Source organism: Chaetura pelagica, unplaced genomic scaffold (genome assembly GCF_000747805.2).
Source record: "Chaetura pelagica isolate M959 unplaced genomic scaffold, ChaPel_1.0 scaffold104, whole genome shotgun sequence".
NCBI classification, from domain to species: domain Eukaryota; kingdom Metazoa; phylum Chordata; class Aves; order Apodiformes; family Apodidae; genus Chaetura; species Chaetura pelagica.
In genome coordinates, this window is record NW_009953786.1 from 10,558,952 (window position 1) to 10,584,185 (window position 25,234).

Consider the following 25,234-nt stretch of genomic DNA (forward strand, 5'->3'; position numbering starts at 1 on the left):
GGGAAAGATATTTTTTTTTCAGGGAAAATAAAAGAGTAAGAGCCTTTAGATTTTTGTTTCCTTGGCCACAGCCTAGAGCACAGTAAGGATGGAGGTCCAGGGTGGGGTTAAGTAGTATTTGTGACAAGTTTGTAAGAATGAAGGACATGCAGGTAATAATTTTGCCTCAGTCCTGGTACTGGGAGATGGACTGACAATTTCTGGTAAGTTTTAGAGCACACCCTGGTATGGCTGTAGGAAATTAACAGGTGCAGGTGGTTTTGGCAGGCAGGCTGCAAATTATTTCAAGCCTGTCTGAAGACTCTGATTTACTGGTAGGTGGCAATGAATATGATTTTCTTTAATACATCTAGAACGCAAATTGGTATTAGGGAAAGTGCTTTGGGGCAGGACAGATACCCGGAGGGGGTCTCAATGGGAACCTGACTCAGCTCAGCATTTAAGAACATGCTAATTTCTCACTTAAGCATCTGGGATTCTAATTATGATCTTTATTACAGCTTCAAAAAGGAGAGAAGCTACTGAAATAACTTAAAACCTCATTGAGAAATGATGCAATTTTATGCCATTTTCTTCCTTAATAGCAGAGTATTTACATAATGTCAAACTGAAACACGTATCAAATAACACTGAAGGAAAAGCCAGGCACTGTCACCCCATGGCAGGCTTGACTGTTATGACTTAAGAAAAGCACAGTTATTGTTCAGGGTGGATGAAAAATGTAATTGGCAAACCTCTACTTTTTCATGGATATTAAACTGAAATAGTTAGGTAAGAAAAGGTTTGTTACTGAATCCTTAACTTCCACAATTGAGAGGCTAAAATAGAAAAAAAACCTTGCAAAATCCCAACAGTGTTTGTATACATATATACACGTCCCCTAATGACAACAGAAATAGCATCAGCAATTTTCTCCCTAAACTCTGCATAAAATTGTCCTTGTCCTTACCATCCAAATCCCACCCCCAAATCCCAAACAATAAAACTCATCAACAATTCTTATTGCTTAATTTCATCTCCTTAATGGCAAATATAGCACAGTGTAATTTTTTTAACACGATGCTTTTAATTTCTGAACTAGAAATAAAGACAATTGAACACGTATATGCCCTCATATCTATGAACAATTATTCTAGAATGAAAGTATCATCTATATCTTCCTGGATATCCCCAAAATTACTCAGATTGCCTTGCAAAGCTCTATTTCTTCAAGCAGATGGGCGACTCCTGCGTAGGATGAATGGGATTTTATTTCATTCCAACCAACTACATTTCTAGCACCAAAACCACACACGTGGCCAGAGAAAAACACTTTGTGTTGGCTTCTGTTCTGCACAAAATGAACATTGTCTCGCCAAAAACCAGACTACAAAGGTTAGCAAGCAACCTTGCCTGCTGCTCTTATCTTCACAGCAATTCTTCCCTATCAATATGCTTCCTTAGCTTGGCTGTTAAAAACACCACTCACCACACCCCTGAAATCACCTGCTCAAATCTTTTGTGATCAAAGATAAGCATGAGAAGGACTCCACAACCACCACCACAACAATAAATAAAGGTTAAGCCTGTTTCATGGTTCAAAATTAACTCTTTGCAACAAGGATCAGGCAGGGCTGCTTGCAGCATCCTTATTATCACTCCCTAGAGCATCAAAAGAGGATTAGGGACTTGGAAGTTCGGCATACACATGAAATTAATTAATGAATTGAAAGTACTTTTGCTTTGGTCTGTCTTTGAAAATACACTCTCCACTAGCTGTCCCTCCCCAGTACAAACAATTCTTTACTCATTTGGCTTGCCTGTTTCCCACAGGGTACATGGCCTGGCCTGTCCTGGCAGGATCACTGGCCCTTCACTACCCACCACAACTCCCATGGGTGCTTCAGTGAAAATACCAGACCTTCCCTCTACCCAGCTTCAGGCTACAACAATCCACTTTTGTTGCTTTCTAGGGAGGCAGCAAAGACTTGTTGCTATATGGTCAGATGTAACTAAGATCCTTCTCCTCTCCCTTGCTGTATCCTCCTACATGTTTTGAACTACCCAGTGCCATAAAAACAGGTCTGCCCATTTGTTATTAAGATGGTGAGCAGTTACAGGGTGTAAGCAGCACCAATTTGATTTACGAAGACCAGCAAATAAAGACGCCCTTTTGTGACTGCAGCATCCTTTAGGTTTCTGCAACCAATCATGCCCTTTGCATGGTTAGGCATGTGCTCCACGTGCTGCTACTTTGATGCCTGAGGGTGCACAGAGCAAGTTGTGAGCAAGAAACAAGCTATTCTGTAGCTACAACACATTAGGATGAGGCACCAAGGGTAGGAAACAAAAGCCAAGTTTTTAAGCAGCCTTTGCTCCAGGTTTGTGTAAAGATGACCAGTTTCAAAGGTGGACCAGCAAAGGAAAAACATTTAAATTTCAAAACACGAGCAACAATTTAAAACTGGTTCCTTGTGAAGGAGTGTATGCATCTTAATAACCTCATATGTCCCCATGAAAAACTCTAGAAGCAGAAAACCAATTATTTTGGGTACGGTGTCACATTACACTTAATTCGATACAGTATGAAGCTGCTGCCAGAACAGGAGGTACCCTCCTCCTATTAGATCAAGTGTAGCAGCATGTCATACTCACTCACACACCACTTCTGGGCAAGGCAGAATAGGTAAGGAAGTGATAAAAGTGGGCAGAAAGACATTTTGTGTGTGATAAACACATAACATCACCAGTGTGGCTTTGCTCTTTGCTTGTTAATGCAATGATTTCCGCTGGAATGACCTATTTAGTGAGCATTTGGCAACAAGAGACAGACTGGCACAAGTGGCAAAAAGAACAAAAAGCCTGTGTCCTCAAAATAAATTGCTCACTCTGTCCTCACTGAAAGGGCATATGCTACGTAAGATGGGCCCTCTCTGAAAGGAAACAGGAGACCTGGTTACCCAGGATTTGCAGAAGGCTAAGGTACCCAGTGATTTTTTTGCCTCAGTCTTCCCTGGCAAGTGCTCAGGCCACAAAGCCCAAGTCACAGAAGGCAAAGGCAATGACTGGGAGAATGAGGAACCACCCACTGTAGGAATCAATCAGGTTTGAGACCTGAAGGTGCAAAAAGACCATGAGAACTGATGAGATCCATCTGCACGTCCTGAGGGAACTGGTGGATGAAGTTGCTAAGCCACCATCCCTTGTATTTGAGCCGTCATGGCAGTCAGGTGAAGTTCCCACAGACTGGAAAAGAGGAAATATTATCCCCATTTGTAAAAAGGGAAAAAAGGAAAACCTGGGGAACTGCAGACCAGTCAGCCTCATCTTTGTAACAAGCAAGATCATGGAACAGAACCTTCTGAAAACTATGCTAAGGCAAATGGAAAATAAGGAGGTGATTGTTGACAGCCAACACAGCTTCACTAAGGGCAAATCCTGCCTGACAAATTTGGTGGCCTTCTATGGTGGAGTGGATAAGGGGAGAGCAACTGATGTCGTTAACTTGTGCAAATCATTTGACACTGTCACATATGACATCCTTGTCTCTAAATTGGAAACACATGTACTTGACAGACAGGATCACTTGGTGGATAAGGAATTGGCTGAATGGTTGCACTCAAAGAGTTGTAGTCAATGGCTCAATGTCCAAGTGGAGACCAGTAACAAGTGGCTTTTCTCAGGGGTCAGGACTGGGACTAGTGATGTTTAACATCTTTGTCAGTGACATGGACAGTGAAATTCAGTGCATCCTCAGCAAGTTTGCTGATGACACCAAGCTGACTGGAGGGGCAGGATGCCATCCAGAGGGACCTGGACAGATTTAAGAGGTGAATCTATGCCAACCACATGAAGTTCAATAAGACCAAGTGGAGGCTCCTGCACCTGGGTTGGGGAAATCCCAAGCACAATACAGAGTGGTTGGAGAATGAATCGAGAACAGCCCTGAGAAGAAGGACTTGGGAGTGTTAAGTTGGTAAGAAGCTCAACATGAGCAATGTGTGCTTGCAGCCCAGAAAGCCAACCATATCCTGGGTTGCAACAAAATAAGTGTGGCCAGGAGGTCCACGGAGGTGATTCTCCTCCTCTACTCCACTCTGGCAAGACCCCACGTAAAGTACTGTGTCCACTTCTGGAGCCTGCAACATAAGAAGGACATAGAACTGTACCAGTGAGTCCAGAGGAGGGCCATGAAGATAATCAGAGGGCTGCAGCACCTCTCCTAAGAAGACAGGTTGAGAGAGTTGGGGTTGTTCAGCCTAGAGAAGAGAAGGCTCCAAGGAAACCTTACAGCAGCATTCCAATACCTGAAGAGGGACTGCAGGAAAGGTGGGGAGGGACCTTTTACAAGGGCATGTTGTGATAGGACAAGGGGTAATGGCTTTAAACTGGTAGAGGGGAGATTTAGGTTAGACATTAGGAAGGAATTCTCTAGTGTGAGGGTGGTGAGACACTGGCACAGGTTGCCCATGGGAGTTGTGGATGCCTCCTCCCTGGAAGTGTTTAAGGGCAGGTTGGATGGGGCTTTGAGCAACTTGGTCTAGTGGGAGGTGTCTATGCCCATGCACAGGGTTGAAACTAGATGATCTTTCAGGTCCCTTCCAATCCAAAACATTTTACCATTCTCTGAAGACTAGCAAATACACAAACAGAAAAAAATCTGCAAGAAGGAAAAGGATGGGGGAAGAACTCAAAATAATACATCAAAATATCATGCAAACATCCAACACACAGCCAGAAATTCTAGACTATTTAAAAATAAATAATAATTCCCATTCTCTCAACAGAATGTTATTTTCCTTCTACTGCTCTTGAGAAACTACCTATGACACAAATTTCAAAAACACCTCAGCTTAGGGAAGCCTCATTTCCTTCAGATAATCCTCTCCTCTACTGAACAAATTGTCTAGGTCTTAGACAGCAAATTAGAGGCAATGACTTAAACTCCATAATAAAAATATCCTGAGTGTATAAACTCAGACTAAATTGGAAAACATTTCTCTCCAACTCAAAATACACTTTTTGAAGTTTTTCTAAACTGGACTTTATTTTTAGTTGAATATTTTAAGCAAATTGCATTCTTTATGATAAAAAAAATACCATTTGAGTTAGCTAAAATTGCTTCAGAAATGTCTTTTAAAATAGAATATCCTAGCACCATTCCTTTAACTCATAGAAAAGGACTATTTTAGGAAGGAAACACCTACTACACAAAGGCAGTCTTTTCTTTGCTAAGCAAAGCTCAGGCTAGTAACACCAGTCTGTGTTAAATATGGTAAATGTTAATAGTCCAGATAACAGTGCATGCTGTGTTGGCTACAAACCAAGTATTAAATTATCAGTATGTGAGATTTAGTTCTACATCAGTACAAATTTTTTACTATTTTCAGTTTATTACTCCATAACTCCTAAGTGAAAGCAAAGCATAAGTACTGTAAAACATGCACAAGGAACAATACACCCAAGTGAACAATAATACTTATATATTCATAATAATCTATTTTTAATAAATTCCAGGTTCCTCATACCTAAGCATCTTGACTGGGAAGAGATTTGCAAAACAATCCATCTTTTCAAATGTTCTCCAATCTCCCACAATCTGCAGCTTTTCACAAAACTTTCTGCCATTTAATGAATGAGAATGGAACTAGCCCAAATGCTTAATGACTAGTTCAAAGTAGAGCTAGCAATGTGAAGTTGTTTGCTAAAAACTGCTAAAATAATCACGAATTCTGGAATCACTTATTTTTCCTGACCATGCTCTCTGATCAGAAGAAGGTATTTGCAGTCTCCAAAATTGCTTCACTTCTTGCACTTTGGCAGTTTAGCTAAGTTTTGCAGATACTTATACCCACTAACTGAAGTAGCTAACTGTCAAAGCAGCATACAAGACAGCCTGAGGGAAAGTGGGAGTTCTTAAAAGCCCATGGACACTGTTTACCACCTCCCACCATGGAGAAACTGGACAACTTCAGCCACCACATACTCCACCTAGCATATACGAGCAGTCACAATGACACAGGGACACAGGTCTTGCCTAAGAGACTGAAGACCATCCTAGATGCTATAGAAGGATTTGTAGAAAACTAACTCTGCATTCAGATTTCTGCTATAGATCCACACAGTTCAGGTGTTTTAGTAGTATACATAACCTTGGGAGAGAAGATTGACACTGGGTACTAAATGGCCTTGGTTTTTGTCTTGAAACACCCATGGTGGCTAGAGAATGTTGACGCTTCCCTGATGTAGCAGTAGGATTTCCCAATGTGAATTTGGGTCCCCTCTGCAGACCTCAAGATACACAGAATCAAGAGAGGAACGAGGAACAACCCAAAAACCTGAAAGCATAATTAGTCAATCTTGCAGCCCTTCTCCAGGACCATGGCTCTCCTCTCATCCTACTGCCAGTTTTAGTTGGACCTAATGCAGGACCAGTCCTACACTTATCATACACAATTTGCACCTCTGCAGCGCTATGCACAGGTTCACGTGCTCTCATCATGTTCAGACCAAAACAGGACGCCAAGATATCAAGGTGCAACTCCAGAACAATACAATTACAAAAACACGTATCTACATTCAAGCATCTCAATGATAGGATGCTTCAAGCCCAGCCTTCAGCTGCTGGAGAAAGACTGATTTAGATTTAAGTGCACCAGTTATCCCCAAATACTCAAACACTTCCACCTCATCCCATGAGCTGGTAGCTGTGGCAAGCAAGAGGATTTATCAGCTGTTGCCCAGGAAGAAGGAACATTGGGACCATGAGCAAATGAGGACGTGGCAGCTGAATGAAGCTCCCAAAAAGCTGTTTGTTTCTTACAGTTATCTGCCTTTGTTATCCAGTCACACTACAGCAACTCTTCTACAGGCTGTCCATAAATCCTGGTCCAAAGGCTTATTCCTCTATAAGTTTAAGAACCTGACAATCTATTTCAGCAATACAACAGATCTTTTAGATCCATTTTCTCCAGGGTTGTGCCACCTGGGATTGGAGAGGATTTTTTCTCCTCCATACAGGCATGTGGTGAGCTGTACATGGCAATAGATGGCAGAAGAGAGCCTTCTGAATACTGGGGACAGGTGGTGTCACTCTTCCTTTGTCCTGCAATGGTTCTTAAAAATTCCCATTTTGGAGTCACTTTATTTCTAGTTTAAGAACAGAAGCCCTGGTACATTAACCTTTGACTGCTATGGGCTGTACTTCAGCTGTGCCTACACTGCAACCACACTGCAGGTAGCATGAAGCCACCCAAGCTAATCCTTCAAATTCGTCAGTCCACATGGGAATCTAACAACAATGCTGCAGAGACTTCACTTCGGGTCTTACAACACTCTTCCCAAGGTCTTGGTCATTGCTGACACCTTCACTGACACAGCCAACAGCACTCAGTTGGGCGAGCTCAGATATGCTCACACAAGCTACAAACATGCATAGTAATGCAAAAGCATTCCCACCAAGAAGGAACAAGAAACAGGAATGTATGGCAGCAATCCATTTTGGAGGGGGCTGTGTCCTGGATACAGCTCTCTCCTTGTTTCCCTAGGCTATGCATGCTGCAGAATGCTCTCACTAGAGACAGTTTATGCTACTAATACAGACAAGCAAGTTTACTCTAAGGGACTAAGCTACAGTGGGAGTCACGTACTGACTGCCCTTTGATAAGCACTTATTTCAGCAGCAATGCCACCTTCAACAGCTTCTGATTCCTCCCCACACTCCTTCCTGTGCAGTTTGCTTCTGCTCTTGTGCCATATTCTGGAGCTGTTCTTCTGCAGCATTTCTTATCTCCATTTGAAGGTTCCCTTCACTGGAGCACACCACAAGCTGCTCATCAAGCACAGCTGAGCACAGATACCCTACAGAAGCACTTGCCAAGCAGAGACTTGTGTTACCAGTCCCTGCATCCAGAAATGGGGACACCTTTTTTCTGGTCGCATGACCCAAGACTTCTACTTCTCAGCTTAAACCAGACCCCATCACCCCACACCAGCAAGTTTTACAGGAAGCACATCACCAAGGAGCAACACTAGGCTAGGCCTGCCATTTTGCAAAACCACAGTAGCAGAAAAGGAAAATAAAACAAACCTCAATCACATTTTAATGTTTTCTAATAATCATTAGCAGATGTCTCAGTGAGCATTACATCCCGACAAATTCTTCTTCAAGGGGAAGACCACAAAAATGTAAATTTCTTTTTCACCTTAAACCCTGCCCCATGTGCTGAAGGTAAACAAGGTGAACTCCACACTAACAAACACCTTCCAGACTGGGAGGAGGATGTAAATTCCAGTTCACTTACACGGTCTCCACCTACTGGCAAAGACCTGGCAACGCCCTTCTGCCTGGACCGGCTGCAGGTGGGAAACTGAAGCAATCCTCCCAGTTTTCTAATACTCAGCAAAGTCAATGTGGGGAAACCGATGGGCACGAAATGGCCTCCCCTTTCACTTCACCTGCTCTGCAACACAGTCCTTCTGTCTGCATTGGATTACGTGTAACAGGGACCTTGCTATCTACCACAGATTTTTTTTCAAAAGTCCTTCTGGCCCTACAAAAACATTTCCCACACTATGGAAGGCAGCCTACAGAATGTTTAAATCTGCCCATTTTAATAAACCTTAATATTTTCCCTCTATTTAATTACACAGAAGTCAAAGCTACTTTTAGCACAACACACCATGCTACTTCAATATCCTCCCAGTATCATTTTCTGCATTCTCAGACATCTGAGGGACATCTGCAAAACCTGTTTGCTTCCCAGTTCACAACCAGGAGACATTAAACAATCCAGCACAGTTCAGATGACAAAGTTTCCCACTTCCTTACTCATGTGACACCCTCCAGCACTACACAACACCCCGGCTCCTGAAAAATTCAGTGCTGTCCTTTGTTCCATATTCCTCTTCAAAACAGTTGCAGATTCAGACTGAATGGTGAATGATATGCCAAATAAAACCACCAAACATATCAGCAGCTCCCTCCCTGGTAATTTGACCAACCACTAAAACTCAAGAGGATGCAAGATCAAAGCCATGTGACTGGAGGAAAATTCTCCTTTCCCCTTGAGCAGCCTTTTCTCTGCAATTGTGCTTTTTGTTTTTAAAAGGAAAAAAAAAAAAAAAAAAAAAAGTTTTTAACAGATCATTTCATTCTTATTTTCCAATATCAGAAAAACATGCAAACCTCAATTTTTGCAATCTTTCGCCTTTGCCCTAAAAGCAACTTGCACAAGCCAGAAAGCCAGAGATTACTTCTGGCAGAGATGTCAGAAGTAACAGTGTATGGATCACTTTAGCCATCATCTGGATGGCTAAAAAACTTCCTGTTCAATTAAGACTGCCATTAATCCCTATCATTTGAATAAAGTTTTCCATCTGCTAGCAGGAAGTGATAGAAGTCACACGGTCAGTAGGTTGTGGGCATTTTAACCTCTTGCAGAGGCTGCAGCTTGCAATTTAACCACACCTGAAACCAGATATCTGCACGTCCCATGGGGTCAGCTTTTCAAACGTTCCTCTACCATCTGGTTATTACCAGGAACTCAACATTTCTCTTGTAAAACAACACATTTAGACGCACTTCTTATTTTCCAATATCAGAAAAACATGCAAACCTCAATTTTTGCAATCTTTCGCCTTTGCCCTAAAAGCAACTTGCACAAGCCAGAAAGCCAGAGATTACTTCTGGCAGAGATGTCAGAAGTAACAGTGTATGGATCACTTTAGCCATCATCTGGATGGCTAAAAAACTTCCTGTTCAATTAAGACTGCCATTAATCCCTATCATTTGAATAAAGTTTTCCATCTGCTAGCAGGAAGTGATAGAAGTCACACGGTCAGTAGGTTGTGGGCATTTTAACCTCTTGCAGAGGCTGCAGCTTGCAATTTAACCACACCTGAAACCAGATATCTGCACGTCCCATGGGGTCAGCTTTTCAAACGTTCCTCTACCATCTGGTTATTACCAGGAACTCAACATTTCTCTTGTAAAACAACACATTTAGACGCACAGTGGGGAGGAGGGGAAAAGACAAGACATCCTATATTTGCTGCACAAAGTTTATTCCGATAAGCAGCAGTGATCACTTTTGCATAAAACACCCATCAATCACATTCTCCATCTTGCCAAAAAGGATTACTAAATAGAAAGCCATAAATGAGCTATCAAAGGGAAAAAAAATAAAATAAAAATCAGTATATTTTATAATGTTAAACTTACTATCCTTACATAATTCTGAAGATAAAAGACAAAGTAGCAGGTACTATCTTCACTTTTTTGGTATCTTCTTCTTCTCATTGTAATTTTTTGCATTAAGTTTCTCTTGGAAGGAAACCACGACCCTCTCCATGCTTCCTCCCCAGGAGTCAAACAGCCCATTCTTGCAAGTCAATCAGGCAGACGCAGTCAATTGTCCTGGGTAACTCTGTTCGGGGCTTCTTTCAAGCCATGCCACATCCTGCTACCAGTCAAACTGGCCTGAAAAGGAAAGGGGCCATTCACCCTGCACCTCTTCTTTGAGGGAAGCTAAATCTTATAAGGGGGCTGGCTGGACTGCCAGAGCATGCCGTCTTTCTCTTCCTGCTGCATGCCAGATAAAGTAGTTGGAAACTAATTATATGTATGGAAACTATGGTCACAATTCCTATGCCACCACAATCTATAGCCTTCCCTACAGACTTTCTTTCTTTACCTGCAGTAGCTTCTTGCCACGTGTGTTATGCCTTCCCATCCTGGGAGACTCTAGTAAAAAGATGAGGTGCATATTGAACTCACTTTGTTACCAGATAATGATAGTAAAAACACACACACATATAAACTGTGAGTTACACACCACAGATTTGTCGGAGAAGTGACAAAAATACAGACCCACTGAGAAGACTTTGTTCACAGAATAAGATTTAGCAATGTTTCATCTTCCCCAACACCCTCCTTACTCTTATTCTTAGGATATGGCAGTATGTCAGCATCAGGATGCCTGATGTTTGATGGTACCATCCAGACAACTAAGAGCTTGTTGATAGTAGAAAGGAACATTCATATTCCTTCTAGTCCTGCATCTCATTGTGGACTTGGATAGAAGGGATAGGAATGCAACATTGAGGTAGGAGCAGGGCAAAGGGAGTGGGACCATATCTTTCTGGAGTAGCAAACCACTGCATCGCCCCACTTGCATCTTTCTGTCCTAAATGTGGAGGCTCAGTTTGGTTTAACTGGTCTCAGCAAGGGCTGCTGCAGAAAAATGGTATGGTGTTCTTACCTTCATCTCCAGCCACATGTTCCTGCTTATGCCAGCACAAGAGCTCTTGAGATCCCATAATCAGCTGGCTGAGGAAGTCAACCCAGCTAAAAATTAATTCATAGGCTGATCATTTTCTTTGTCATGTTGGGTTTCATAGGCACAAAAGTGCTGGTGTTGGCACAAAAGAGGTGGTAAGAACTCACAGGAGGGAAGAACAGGACTGCCTTTTACAGTAGCACCTTGTATTAAGATCACCCTAAGCTGACTGAGAAACACATCAGTTACTGAACTGTAAAATTTGAACGAAAAATGTGCCTGGCAGCAATGCCAGCGTAGTCCCCTTTGCTGTCAACTCCATTAAGACTTTGCCGCAAGGAAGACAAACCTGAGTGGGGTTTTCTACTTTATAATCTTGGAGTTTTCTTCTTTTTTAATAATGAAAAAGTCTGATTTCCTGCCCTTCTGTTCCCATCAGCAGACCATCCACCACTCCTCCTTGTAAGCCCCAGCTTACAATTGTTTAAAATAGGAAGGAGAGGATGGAATTCCAGTTGCTGTCGTGTTGACAGTGACACTTGGTGAAAGGCGGGCACCTGCTGCGCATGGGAGAAGCATCCTGCTCAGCACTGGCTGGCATTCTGGCTTGCACTGGGCTCCTCTGGAAATGCCCCTTAAGAGTGACTGTCCTGCCCTGCCACTGACCACCTGTGTCTGGCCAGCACCTCATGCCAGCACCCAGCGTTGAGGGGATACCTGACAGCTAGAGTAAAGGAATGGCCCAAAGAGCCAACCACTTGGAATTTCCAGGAACACATGCTTCCAACAACCTTCAGGTCATGTTCAGTAGATGTCTCCATTAGACTAAACACACTCTGATAATTAATTAATTCAATACTTAGAGAGGAGACCATTTTAACCCAGTGGTAACCTGGCTCTGTGACAGGCAGCAAGATTGCCTTCCTCACTGCATCGCATTACAAACTAAACCTAGCACTTAAGTACTTCCTGCTGCATATGTACACACACGGCAGCCTGCTCTACACCTCTGACACCTAGTCTCAAATGTGAACTGCAACACTGAGTTTCAAACATGATAGTCCCAGTGCATACCTTGTGCTCCTTGCTGCATCCTAGCACTTGTATTTTATTTGCAACCTGATCCTCCCAAAACCAGACTGCATACCTAAGTTTAAACTTCTTCCCAGATCTGCGTTTTTCTGAGTACAGCCGTGCTCATCTCAAACCCCATCGAAGTCAAAACTGCCTCTGCCACAATCCATCAGCAGTCCACTTAGCCCTTTCTCCTGTGGCTCTGGATCTGGGGGACAGGAGGCCCCTCAGCAGGGAAACCCCACCTCACTACTCACAGTCTTGTAAATCTGTCCAAAAAGATCCAGAACCCTGTGATGCTTTTCCCAATGCTGCCTCTCCTCCTCGACAGCACCAAGCCAACACTTAAATTCACTGAGAGACAAATCACTTTGCTTTTCTGTCCTTTTCCAAGGCTGAAATTAGACGTTGACCAAAGCAGGGTAGGCAGAAAGATTAAAATCCTATGAAAAATGATGTGTGCGCACACCCATGCACGTTTAAATCAGATGAGGACCTGAGGCTTGTTTGGCACATGGCCATTCAGTAGGTTGTGACAGAGTGATCTCACACAGGAGCAGCAAGAAATTGGCAATTACTTCAGCTGGGACCGCTGGTGAACATTTGATGAAGTCTCAGCACCAGTCCATTTAGCTCTCAAAAGCCGTGCAACTGAAAGGCAACTGGTGAAAACACCCCACGAAACCCTGCTGAAGAACAAAAGAAGTCAACTTGGAAAGAGCACCCGAGCAGTAAGAGAGAGCAGGCAATAAGACCAGGAGCAATAAAGAAAGTGAAACATTGTGAGGGAGTGCAAAGAGCTGGCAGTGTGTTCAGGAAAGTGAAAGTTCCCTGAGAATGGAAATTGTGCAAGGAGCAGACGACTGAGAAGAGAACAGCAATGCGGCTGACAACGTGCCTGATTAGAAAACTGCAGAAATCTAACAAAATATGCCATCCCTTTTCATACCCAGCCAACCACTGAACCACAGGTAAACAAATACGTGGAAGATTTCATAAAACCCCTGAGTATTTTCTCTAAAGTATATTAATTATGGGTTTGGTTGCTAGGGACACTGTTCAAAATAACAAACAAATGTAACCACAAAGGGTTGTGTAAGTGACTGCCCTTAGCACTAAAGAAAATCTTAATAGCTTGAAGGTGAGAATTAAGTCAACAAAGTCAACAAATAAAATAAATGCATCTCTTATCACACCATTACCAAGGGAAGAAAATGCCAAAAGGCAGAACTAGAGATGCTTCTCCTGAGGCCTTGCTGGCAACACAAGATTGCCCCAGTTTAATTAAGTAAGTTTTGTTAAATCAGTTCTAATCCATGTGGACTGTTATGGGTTAAGAGCAGGTTAAACCAGTGCCTTGTTGACAGATAAATCAAAAAGACAGCCTGTCCATACAGCCTCTTGTGCCAGTTTAACTTCATTAATTTAAAAGCTACATCTTGAGCTAAATTAACATAAGCCATCTAGAAATCTCAGGAAAGCACTACTGCTAAGACTTGAATGCTTTTGTATCAGTAAATCCAAAATAATTTCTAAAGCTATCCTAAATTCCAGCACAACTTACTCCATGACGTGCTATCTTTCTGAGATGGCTTTCTATTGCAGAAGGAGGAAAATTTTGTCTTACAAATGTAAGCTACATTTCTAAATATTCAAATTCTATATTTCAGAAAAGGTACTGACTCAACTTCATATTTTGAATCTATATGGGCAATATTATAAACACACCAGATGGAGATATCCTTGGCCTCACAAAGGGTTCAAAATCGAGGTACAAGTTTTGCTGAACATGCTAATCTGTATTTTTGTGCATACACCAAGGCTCTTCCCACCCATGAAGGACTCCTTGCAGCCAGGCAGCTATGGACGTGTGCCGGCTCTTCCATGCATCATTGTTACATAAATCTGTAAGATCAGAAGCTACATGAGAGATAACTGGCTCACTAACAATATCCCTCTTCATAGCCGTTGTGTGACCTTAGCCAGTGCTATGTGACTGATCTGATTTGCAAAGCTTTAAGCTGAATAAAATTAAACTATATCAGTAAGTTTTATTTTATTCAGTTTTGTATACATCCATCTACACGTGCACAGATACATATATATGCAATCTGCAATAAAAAACAAGGACTGGAGACAAAGATCAGAAATAGAAATAGCTGATTTTTAAATTACTATAATGAGCTTTGCATAAGGTATTTAATAATTTAATGAGATAATAAACCATCATAATTAACTGCATTTTACAAACCTCTCCCCTTCCCTGAGGGGAAAGAAAAGCTTTAAAAATTATCAAAAAACAAAACTCAACACTCCTCCAGACTTAGTAAGAAACCCATCCCACCAACTATGTGAATCTGACACCATAATACCTGCAAAATATGCCTCTGAGGGAACTGAGAGTCTAAGCCCATTTCCAGCCCTAGCCCGTTAAAGAAGGTTTTCTAAATCCAATAAAAATCAGTGGAGTGCCATCACTCTCAAGTTGCAGATGCAAAGCAAAGCAGCTGCTGTCACTCAAGTCCTAGCCCAGCATCAGTTTTACTAAGCAGTTCCTTTAGAAGGATTTAGCAGCCCATTATTACAGCCAATCATTTCCTTGAAGAAATGAGGTTTCAAGGTGAAAGGAGGGGGGGAAAAAACCCCAACAAACAAAACAAAAGTAGTGACCTATGTCTTCTTCAACAAGCCAAGAGAAGCAGAGATGGAGATCTGTCATGTCAGTCCCCACCTCAGTGGTCATGAGGTTCCCTGGGTTGTAGGGGACAAGCAACAAGGCAGGACTGCTTGTAGTCAACGCTCCCCTCTCACCAGAGTATTTCTGGAATTTTTTTCCTGCTCCCCTTCCATTTACTGAAGGAAAAACCAAGGCAGTCGTTGGATCAGTTATAGCTGACCCAGAACATGAATCTCCATGATCTAGACAGGTGCCAGGGAAAGTGAGATGTGTCAAAAGCTAGAGTTCATAATTATTTAAATTAATCCTTCAAACACTACTATAAAACAAAGTGCTACTCTCCCCTTCCTCAACTTGTCATGCTTCTAGACAAGAAATACAAAGAAAAAATACGGCACTTTAATTTATAGAATCTCAAAGAAAAACCCTGAGGGAAAAAATATATCAGTCTACAAACACTGTGCATGTAGCAGTATAAATAGGAAAACTGAATTAATCAGCTTCATAACACAGTAGGGTAACAGCAGCTACAGGAAAAATGTGGACCAAAACCAAGTTTCCCAAATGCTGAGAGCAACGCGATGCAGAGGCTGTGATACTGCAGCAAATCTGCTTATAAAGCAGACAGTGTTCATAACCTGGGGAAACGAGTAGTTCCTGCATTGGGCAGTGAGATGCAGTACAGAGCAGGGACTCCTCAGGAGAAGCAGCAAGGGTTTACAGCCTGTGAAATGCTATTCCAGAGCAGCAGAGATGGACTGTAGCTGTTATCAAAGGAGACTTTAGACTGCTAAAGTAATAAGCTATCTAAATACCATCTCCAAGAAAATAAGTTATTCCCTTATTTCCTATAAGAAATATAAATCTGCAAGAAAAAAAAAAGAAAAAGCACTTTAAGGAGTGCGGACACCCAAAACCTTTAAAAAACTGCAAGTTTCACAATGGGAACTCCAGCAATTCTGCCTAACACATGGCATAGAAGGGCTCTGGGACACCACTAGTCAGTGGATGGTTGCTGCAGATGTCAGCAAGCAGTCTGTTTTCATCAATAATGTGAGATGCCTGTAGCATCACCAGTTTTACTATGTTCATTGTTTACCACAAAACACAACTGTCTTATATTTTATTAGCTGGCATTTCTCAAGGCTCCCTGCCTTTGTTTTTCTCCCCCTAGTAAAAATGAGCCCATTTACAAGTAATAGAAGTAACACAGATTATGGAGAAAATGAAGCTCTCACTGTGGTATGTTCGTTGTGCGAGGCTGGAAAATTTAAAGCACTGATAAATGCATTAATTTACATTTCACGTATCATTAAGTAATGCCAAATTCTATCCTTAAAATACCTGGCTCAACAATGCAGCCCTCCAGCAGAGGGGCGATCTCCCAGCAGACACGCCGAAGCGCCGCACTGCATTATATAACAACATTTCCAGAGGAATGAGCAGAGCGCTCTCTGCCATGCATGGGGAGCGTACAAGCTGTCACTGTGCACTCAGCAGCATCTTCTACAGGCTCTGTGTAGCAGAATCCAGTAACTCTTGGGAGTATTAAAGGTAGAATAAACGACACTGGAGTAAGATCTGTGTTTTGAAATGCAGGCAGTGCCTAGCATCGCTGCGTCACCTAATTAAAATCCACACAAACCCACAGAGGCAAACGACTCATGGGTGCACCTTGGTTACTACCTCTGCCTACCTACTGAGCTAGTAGAGTGCAGCTCTGCACTGTGACACCCCCTTTCTAAACACCACTGATTTATATGTGCTGGCATACATAGAGAAGGAGGGGAGGGTGGGAAAAAGAGAGAATAAACACAAAAAGCCATCTCATCTCATCCCATTGAAGAACTCACCAGGGTTTGTCAGCTGATGAGGTGTGCTGCTGGCATTAAGTATTACCAGTGCTCAGACTTCCTTACTAAGCAATGTAGCTGAAAATCTTCATAAATCCTCTCTCTGATACTCAATCTGAAAAATAACCACTTTGACACAATGCTTTGGAGCTTTTCATTTCTACACTCATTAAAATAATTAAGGAACTGAGAATGACATTAGGTTTTTTGTGGGGTTTTCCACGTCCTCGTTAAAAGGTTCCATGGCCGACATGACTCAGAAATTTACAGCTCATTATACAAAACCACCTAAATTAGTATTCCGTTCATGGGCTTAATAGGTATTTAAGCAATGTAAGAGACAAGTTTTGTTTTGTTCTATTTTAATTGATAGAATAAACTGTATTCAGATGCTCAGAAAGTCTCACTTGTCTGCAAAGCAGAGAGAGCTGAATGAGCTGAGAACAAACAGTCCTAGGACCCTTTGTTGCCAATAAGGCAAATGAGACCAGTGCATTTCCTCCTCCATCTCCAAGCCCTTTGTAATTAAAGGTGGTAGCTCACCTAAAACTCAGGAAATGCTGTAAACATTTGTTTTCATTAAGGCTCATACTGGGAAACCACGCAGATTTTGTTGAATAAAACCTGGCAGACAAACACTTCAACAGAAAAGGTTGGGATGATCCAAAGAAACAGCAGAGTAAGGAACAAACAGGGAAGAAAACAAAGCATAAAAGCAACAACTAATTAATGCATCCTGGACTGTCTAATGATTGTTAAAATATTAGAGAGAGGAACACAAACAGAAAATGGATTGCTGTTTTAAGGACTATAGGGTTAGGTGCTTTTCACGTAAAATTACAGGAAAGCCTCTGAAGAAGTTACCTCGGAAGAACAAAATGTTGTTCTTACTACATTGAAAACAGGAACCTGAATGTAAAAGCAAAAGAAACTCTGCTACCCTTCTTAGGGTAAAACATCCAGGAACACAAGGAGATACTTTCTTTTTCCTTCATTATATTTGGGACCACAAATAATACTGCCCTACATCTTCAACACATGTTCTCAAAGTCCTGCCTTCTTGATATCTAAAGTAAGTACTATAATATTGAAGGGGCAAATGTGGAAACAAATCTCTGCATAGACACTCATTTTGCACTACTACCTACTAGTAGAAAAACAAATTTTTCTTCTGGAGAGATGTTGCTAGAAAGCTTCCCATAATTTTCCACCCTCAGAAGAAGGTGCTTGACTTAAGAGTATTCAATTTTGTAATAGAAAAAATTATGTGTGTGCGTCCTCCAGCCTCTACTTTAAGGTGGTTTTGTTGATTTTAAATTTTAAATTGGGAATTTCAAGTTCTAAAGGATATGCCCCTAAGCAGTGACAAGAGTCTTGGGAAAAAAATCATACCCAGAGGACAGAAGAGATCAGAACAAGTGGACAGTATCAGGGTCTGAAAATCTGCCCAGACACTAAAATATTGTTGTCTGTCCTCATGTCAAATGCTACTTCAGCCCAAAAAGCCTTTAAAATTTGTTATATTAAGATATGGTATATGAAGATTAAGTTCACACTTCCTTTTAGAAGACGGAGTAACAAGAACTTCTAAAAAATTCCCTTTCAACTTGCCTTTTTCATGTTAAAAATTAGAAATAATGATGTGACAGAGCTGCATTTCTAACAACATCAGAGTCTGTCTCAGGAAAAGCATAGTCCTCTGTGAGAGCTGGGAAGAAACAAGAAGCAGCAACAGGCCCAGACCCTGCTTTTCTCCCCCATCCCAGCCCAGAAACTTCCTTCCTCCATGGCAAGCAGACTGAGTATTTCATCAGTGACCTGCCAGCATTTTGTAGAAACTGGGAAATTAGCATACAGCTGCATCCCTGGGCTGGCAGAGCTTTGAACAGCACGTAAAAACCTGACAGAGAAGCAAGACAGCATGCAACACCAAAGAATTCTAAAGTAGTTAAATTTCCTGAAACTGGACAGTTTCAAAGTAAGGAGTGGGGAACCTGTGCTCAAGAAGATGCAACTGAGAAGCCAAAAATAATGACCATAATTTGGAGTAGTTTCACACTGGAAAATTTCTAAGACTGAAATAAGAGGAGCACAACACTGTTTAGAGGAAACCTGGGGCACTTCTGTTACCTGAGCTATTTTCATTGAATTGCCCTGTAACACCAAATAAAAACGTAAAGGAGATTGTTCCATTCTTACTATGAATGGCACATACTCTTTGTACTCCTGTTGAATTAGCAACCCTGCACGTACACTGTAGCTTCAGAGGAAATGATGCAACATAGGACCTTCAACACCAACACATACTCGGCACAAAAGGCTTTGAACAAGCAACCTGTGGGTGAAGAGGATGTCTTTCTCTACAACTAAAATAATCAAAAAGAATGAGACCCAAATCAGCAGCTATCGATTCAATAAACAATTTTACACTAACCAACTTCAACAGAGGTAGAAAGCTGACATGAGATGGGTAAAAGCCTGGAGACATACATGGCAGAGAGTACATGGCAATACTTTCTGATGGCTCATTCTGTGGTGTAAAACTCCAGCATACAAAGAATAAGATAATTGAAAAGGAAAATAAACAAGACCCTTTGCTGAAGAATCTGGAAAAATAGAAAGATATTAAGCAGGGTTACTCCAAGTGTAGTCAAAATCAGGGGCTCTTAATTTATAGCATTCTCCAGCCTGCAGACATCTTGGTAGAACATCTGAGCCACTGAAATCAATAACGAATAAGCACTGTCTTTCAGTGGAACCAGGATTTAACTCGTGTTATTTAGAAATGGATTTTGATATAGTTGTGCTGACAGAGCACTCTCAAAATCCTCCTTCAGGGAGATTTCTTTTTTATTTATGAATATCTACATTAATTTAGTATCAGAACATGGAAGTGGTTACATAAATACGTTAAGTCCAAAACCAGACGTGTATATAAATAAAGCATACAAATAAGTAATAGAATTTAGTTTTACTTTATTCTTCAAAACAATAAACAAGTATTACTTAAATTCCCCAAAACTCTGTCCATTAATTTTGAAGATGGAAGAGAGATAATAGTGATTAAGTGATGTGCAAGGCCACACAATAAGGCAAGAATTTGAACAAGAATGTTCCCCATCCTGCATCTAATGTACTAGGCTACAAGGAGATACTGTGGTATCATTTTACTTGCACAGAGGAACAAATGCTTTAATTTATGTTCTAGTAGGGTCCTGTGACTGTAAGCTTCAAGGAATAAACAACTTTTAATCTGTTCTTTTACCAAATTATTCCAGTTAATTCTCCTGATAAGAACAGCATGGCCTTTCCTCAAATGCTGTCTTCCCTGTTTTTACCATTTCTTATCTGATTCACCTTTAAAGTTTATTTTGCAGTCCATTTGGAAACTGGACGCAATTAAATGTAAAAATTATATATATATTTATATATATAAATATATACATTAAATATTCTTAAACTGGTACATCATGAAACACATGCATCAAGTGGAAATTTGGTGCTGAGATTTCTACATAACAGAAATGAAATAAAACTGATAAAAAACAAACCTTGATTGCATGGTAACATTTACCTAAGTATGACTCAATACTTACAAACTTTATTTTCAGGTAACGAAAAGATTTCACAGGCCTAGAGACATAAAAGCAAGGTTCTTGGAAATTGTGCCACACCTGGTTTGTCTCCTTGGTCTCTTATGAATCATCTGGGTGGAATAAACTAGATTTCAAGAAAAATCAATAGCGGTCAACTTTTCTAGCAGAAGACAAACAAAAAGTGCAAGCACAATGAGATACTGCAATTAGCAGGCCAGCTTGTTTTCAGGCTTCTGACCCAAGGGTCAAGGAGGTTGAAAGTTTTCTCAATCCTTATTAAAAAAACTTCATGGTTTTCAATGTGCATGTGTAAAGAAGACAGCACTAAATATAGAAGTAATCAAGAAAGTCCCAGCTGCTCATTTTCACAACACACTAGACGTACGCAAAAGAAAAACATGAGACTCCCTTCTAAAAAAAGAGTTGATTACAATTTTAGAATAATTTCTTTTTAAATACACACTTTGCTTGACAACTTGCAGAAGAAATTGTTACAGGGCCAGGAAGAATCTAAGGCACAATAAAAAGGTTTCAGAATCTCTCATTCACCTCACCAGGAAAGAGGAACACAAGAGACAAATCCAAGACCATCGTTATCCCAGAGAGCTGAGCTGATCAGGATAGCCTGCCACCACCCAGATGGGGTGATGCTCCTCCTCTTCATCTTTCCCCCATGGCCACCTCTGGTGCACTCACTGAGGTGCCCAGGGTATCTGTGTCTGAGATCAGTCCCACTAACTTAGCACAAAACCATCTGCCTTTGCTTTGAGCCAGCAAAAATGGGGTCAGGGGAAGCACAATCCTCCTTATCATGTATACCCTGGCTGGACAGTGAGCCATTGGGCTGTGATTTCAACCCAATGCTCTCAACAGGAGGCAAAGTGATTTGCATTATCTGAACACCAGCCCAAGGTAGGGTATTCACGCAGTTGTAAAACAGAGGAACTTCTCAGTAGGCTCCTGATGACAGTGGTCAGCAGGCCAAAGGAAAACAGTGAAACATCTAAATTAATAATCACCTAGGGCAAGATCTTTCAAAAGAAGGAAAGAAAACCTCTGAAGATACAGATATGGTCATCAAAACAGCAGTGCAGCAACATCAGCTTTCTGGGTGGGATGTCACCTTGGCCAGGTACTTGTGAGAGACCTTCTTGGTTGGAGAGCACATTTCAAATCTCTTTCCAAGTCATTCAACAAACCACTGACACCAAACCATGGACACCAAGTGAAATAACACTTCTCCGAGACAAGGGGTTCAGAAATACAACAGCACATGTGGAAAGGAAAATATCCTCTCTGTTGCAGAACTGCTGACTACCCAAACTTCCACACTTCTTTTGTAAGGCTGGAATGCATAAAGAATGTATAAAGCTGCATAAAGAGCTATCAAAATTATGATGAGGTGCAAAAAAAAAAAAAGGCTCTCAGACTTAAAAGGCTAACAGTGTGTTATCTCAAGTTTTCATTACTTCATCGGAGAAAATTTAACTTGCCCTAGAATATGTTTACATTGAATTCCAAAAGCTGCCATTTAGAATAAATAAATTCTAAAAGCTATCCTAGACACTCAGCATACATACACACACATTACCAGTTAATTCATTTTGCTGAATTATAACTCCGATGAACAGCTCTTCAACTGTGAAGAAAGATCTAATCAGATAATAGCTCTAGCAGTGACCCTTTTAACGAGGCATCTCCTCACTCTTATGCTCATACCTCAAATTCTTCATTCATATAAAGGAGTATCTACTATTTTTCATGAAAGTGAAAACAGGGAAACTACATGTTGCAATACAAGAGATGTTAGAAGCCAGGTCTCTGCAAAATCTACTTACGTTATTGAAAAGATAAATAAGAGCTGCAGTAGTTCCAGGAAAGGAAGAAAGCAAGGGAGGAGAAGAGGAAGAGTGGACAGTCATCTCCATAGTAACTACCACTGTGAAACTCAGGGGAGAACTTGTCTGCAAGCTGAAAGAAGAATGCTACCAGTGGAAATAGCCTGTAATACAACTGGAAGGAAAAAAAAAAAAAACAACCTTGCAAAGAATTTGCCACATGGTCAATGATCCCTTAAGCTTTAGTTTATTTAATCAGAGCCAAGAATAAATACCAAGAGAGAAAAGCAAAGAAGGAAAGCATAAAATCAAAACATAATGATGACATGGCTATTACTGAACAAATTATTTAACAATAAACATACCATTAAAATAGTAAAAATACAAATGTTCAGGTTAAGAAGAAAAAAAATAGCTTCCCTCAGGAGATGTTGTGCTACTGGATGCAGTAATGGAAGAAAATAAAGGAAAAGCACTATGCCAGCCTAAGTTAGGCTGTATATATAAAAATGTTGGTGATTTCTGTACCAAACACAAGAGACCTGAGAAGATTCTAGAGAAGATACTTATGGGGGAAAAAAAAATAATAAAAAAAATCCAGGCTTTTCAAATCCAGTTAAGAGCTAGAAAATTCCAACATTTCCAAGCTTCAGTGCTAATGACAAAAACTGCCCTGCTTCTGACCAGTGCTCACACTATCCCACACCTCTCATCCCTCTGGGAGTCTTGAGACCCACTTCCTACTTGGGATTATATCTGCTTTGATCTGACCCATAACAACACTAACACCCACACTGCAGGCAGTGTTTTGGTGAATCCAGCAACAGCCTATGCTCACGCAACCATTTGGAAGGAAGATGCCAAGAAAATATTCCTACCACTCAAACATTGTCCACATCAGCCATTGGAATAAACACAGAGGAAGATTTCCTATAGTTTAGTGCACACCAAACTAGCATACAGTATAAATACAATCTTCAAATACATATTAAAAAAAACCACAGAAAACACCCAAATATACTTAAAACTCAGTGTTAGGTTACATTTTCAATTTAAAAGATTGCAATGGTGCTCTGTATTTTTCTTAATATTGTCTTTGCAGAGCACATAGGACAACATTATTCCAACCCAGGCTGACTTTTAATTCAGCACACATACAAAACACTCAGGTCAGAAATTATGTTGTATGCAAACAGCCCATAGTAAATCTCTAAATGTCCATAAAAAATAAACTAGCTGCTTCCACAAAAGCTTGCTTAATTATTAGTTAAAACGCATACAAGGTCTTGCATTTAGCTGCAAGATCTTAGGAGATCTTGTTTGGAGACTGGAGAAGCTACAGGCATGCAGCCTACTAAATCATGTCCAGCCTGTCACAGCAAAAAAAAATATTTCTTCTAGTAAAACAGCCTTACATTCCAAACATTAGACTGAATGAATTAAGACATCAGGAGCTCACTGTTACTACAAAGTAGAAAACATCAAGAATCTTTAGACTGTACTTCTCTTCCCACATCCTTTGTTTCCTAGTCCTTCAAAGACCACTAAAAAGTGACCTTACTTTATAAAATTCTTACAAAGCTTAATCTCAGCAAACTACTTACTGCCAAATATCACAGCATTTTACATCTTTATTTCAGGAACAGAATTCTGCTTTTCCATTCTTGGCCTTTATTCTTGCTAGAATTATTTTTACCTGTTGACATCTTTTTAAGCTCCAATTTTAATTTTATGCAAGAAACAATTTGTTTCATTTAATTCCAAAATATTACACATGCTTAATGGTGCTGAATGTTTTCTCATTAAGTCCTCTCTTCTTTTCAAAAAAAATAAGACCATAACAAATGCTAGGATGGCTAATTTCTAGGAATCAATATTTTAAAACAGAATCCCATTCTTTAACTTAACAGAAAAGAATCATGGCATTGGCACGATCTTTAAAATACACTTTCATACTTTTTTTTCCTTCCTGTCTTGATTTTAAGTTCATTTTGGGGGAATGATGAATGTAGAAATAAGCAGAAAGACACTCATTTCTAATACATGTAAATGTTTGGGTTGTTATTTTTACTTATTTATGCTGCAGGATCATGGAAATTTATTCATGGAGTGAGCAGACAAAGATTAGGAGATTTTACGGGCCTCAGTGTTTGATGAGGATGCAACAGTTTACCTAGGAGGGTAACACAACCCAAAGAGAAAACTCATACATATTTCAGATTATCCGTGTTTCCACTATTTAGGATGAAGTGGCCTGGCTTTGGAACAGCAGAAACAGCCAGAAACAGCTATGGGCACAGCAGCAAGTCCATCTGCTGACATGACAAAATCCCTGGGAACATCTACCACATGTAACATTTCTTCTGAAGTAGCATGGAGTTTTGGAAAGAAAAACACTCACTGGCTGCCCAGATACAGTTTTTGATGGACAATGGATTTAACACCAATCTGCCTTTTTTAAATGCCATCTAAGTAGATTGTCCATAAAAGTCCTACTCTCTTGACAGGAGAGTAATAGAAAGGTAATTTTCAGGGAGGAACAAAACAAGAAGGTTCTAAAAAGATTCAGACCAGACAGGTGGCTCCTCTCTTTGAGATCTCAGTGGCAGCAGCCTGGACACTTGGCTGAGCCTAAGAAAGGGCAAGCAACAGCACAGATGCCCATGGAAGGCAACAGAAGTCAGATGCCACAAAGAGTTATTTTAACCTAAACATCTAGCTAGAGTCTTATTGACCATGGGGTTATGTGCATCAGAAAGCCTCTTTCACATGGACACACAAATTTGCTTGGGAAAAGTGCCTTTCAGTACAGAAGCAATTATTTCCTGCATTGGTTCATAGAACCTCTGGTATTTAAGCAGTCAACATCTGGCCTGTCATACATAGAGGTAAGACATATGAATAAAGTGAATGAGTAGGGATGGGCTATCAAGAAACT

General features: G+C 40.7%; 1 protein-coding gene across 1 annotated transcript in view; it reads right to left on the reverse strand.

Annotated features, from left to right (window-relative positions):
- Positions 1–25,234, reverse strand: part of JARID2 (jumonji, AT rich interactive domain 2) — a 226,055-nt gene that overhangs the window by 67,987 nt on the left and 132,834 nt on the right. The gene's annotated exons all lie outside the window — the stretch shown is intronic.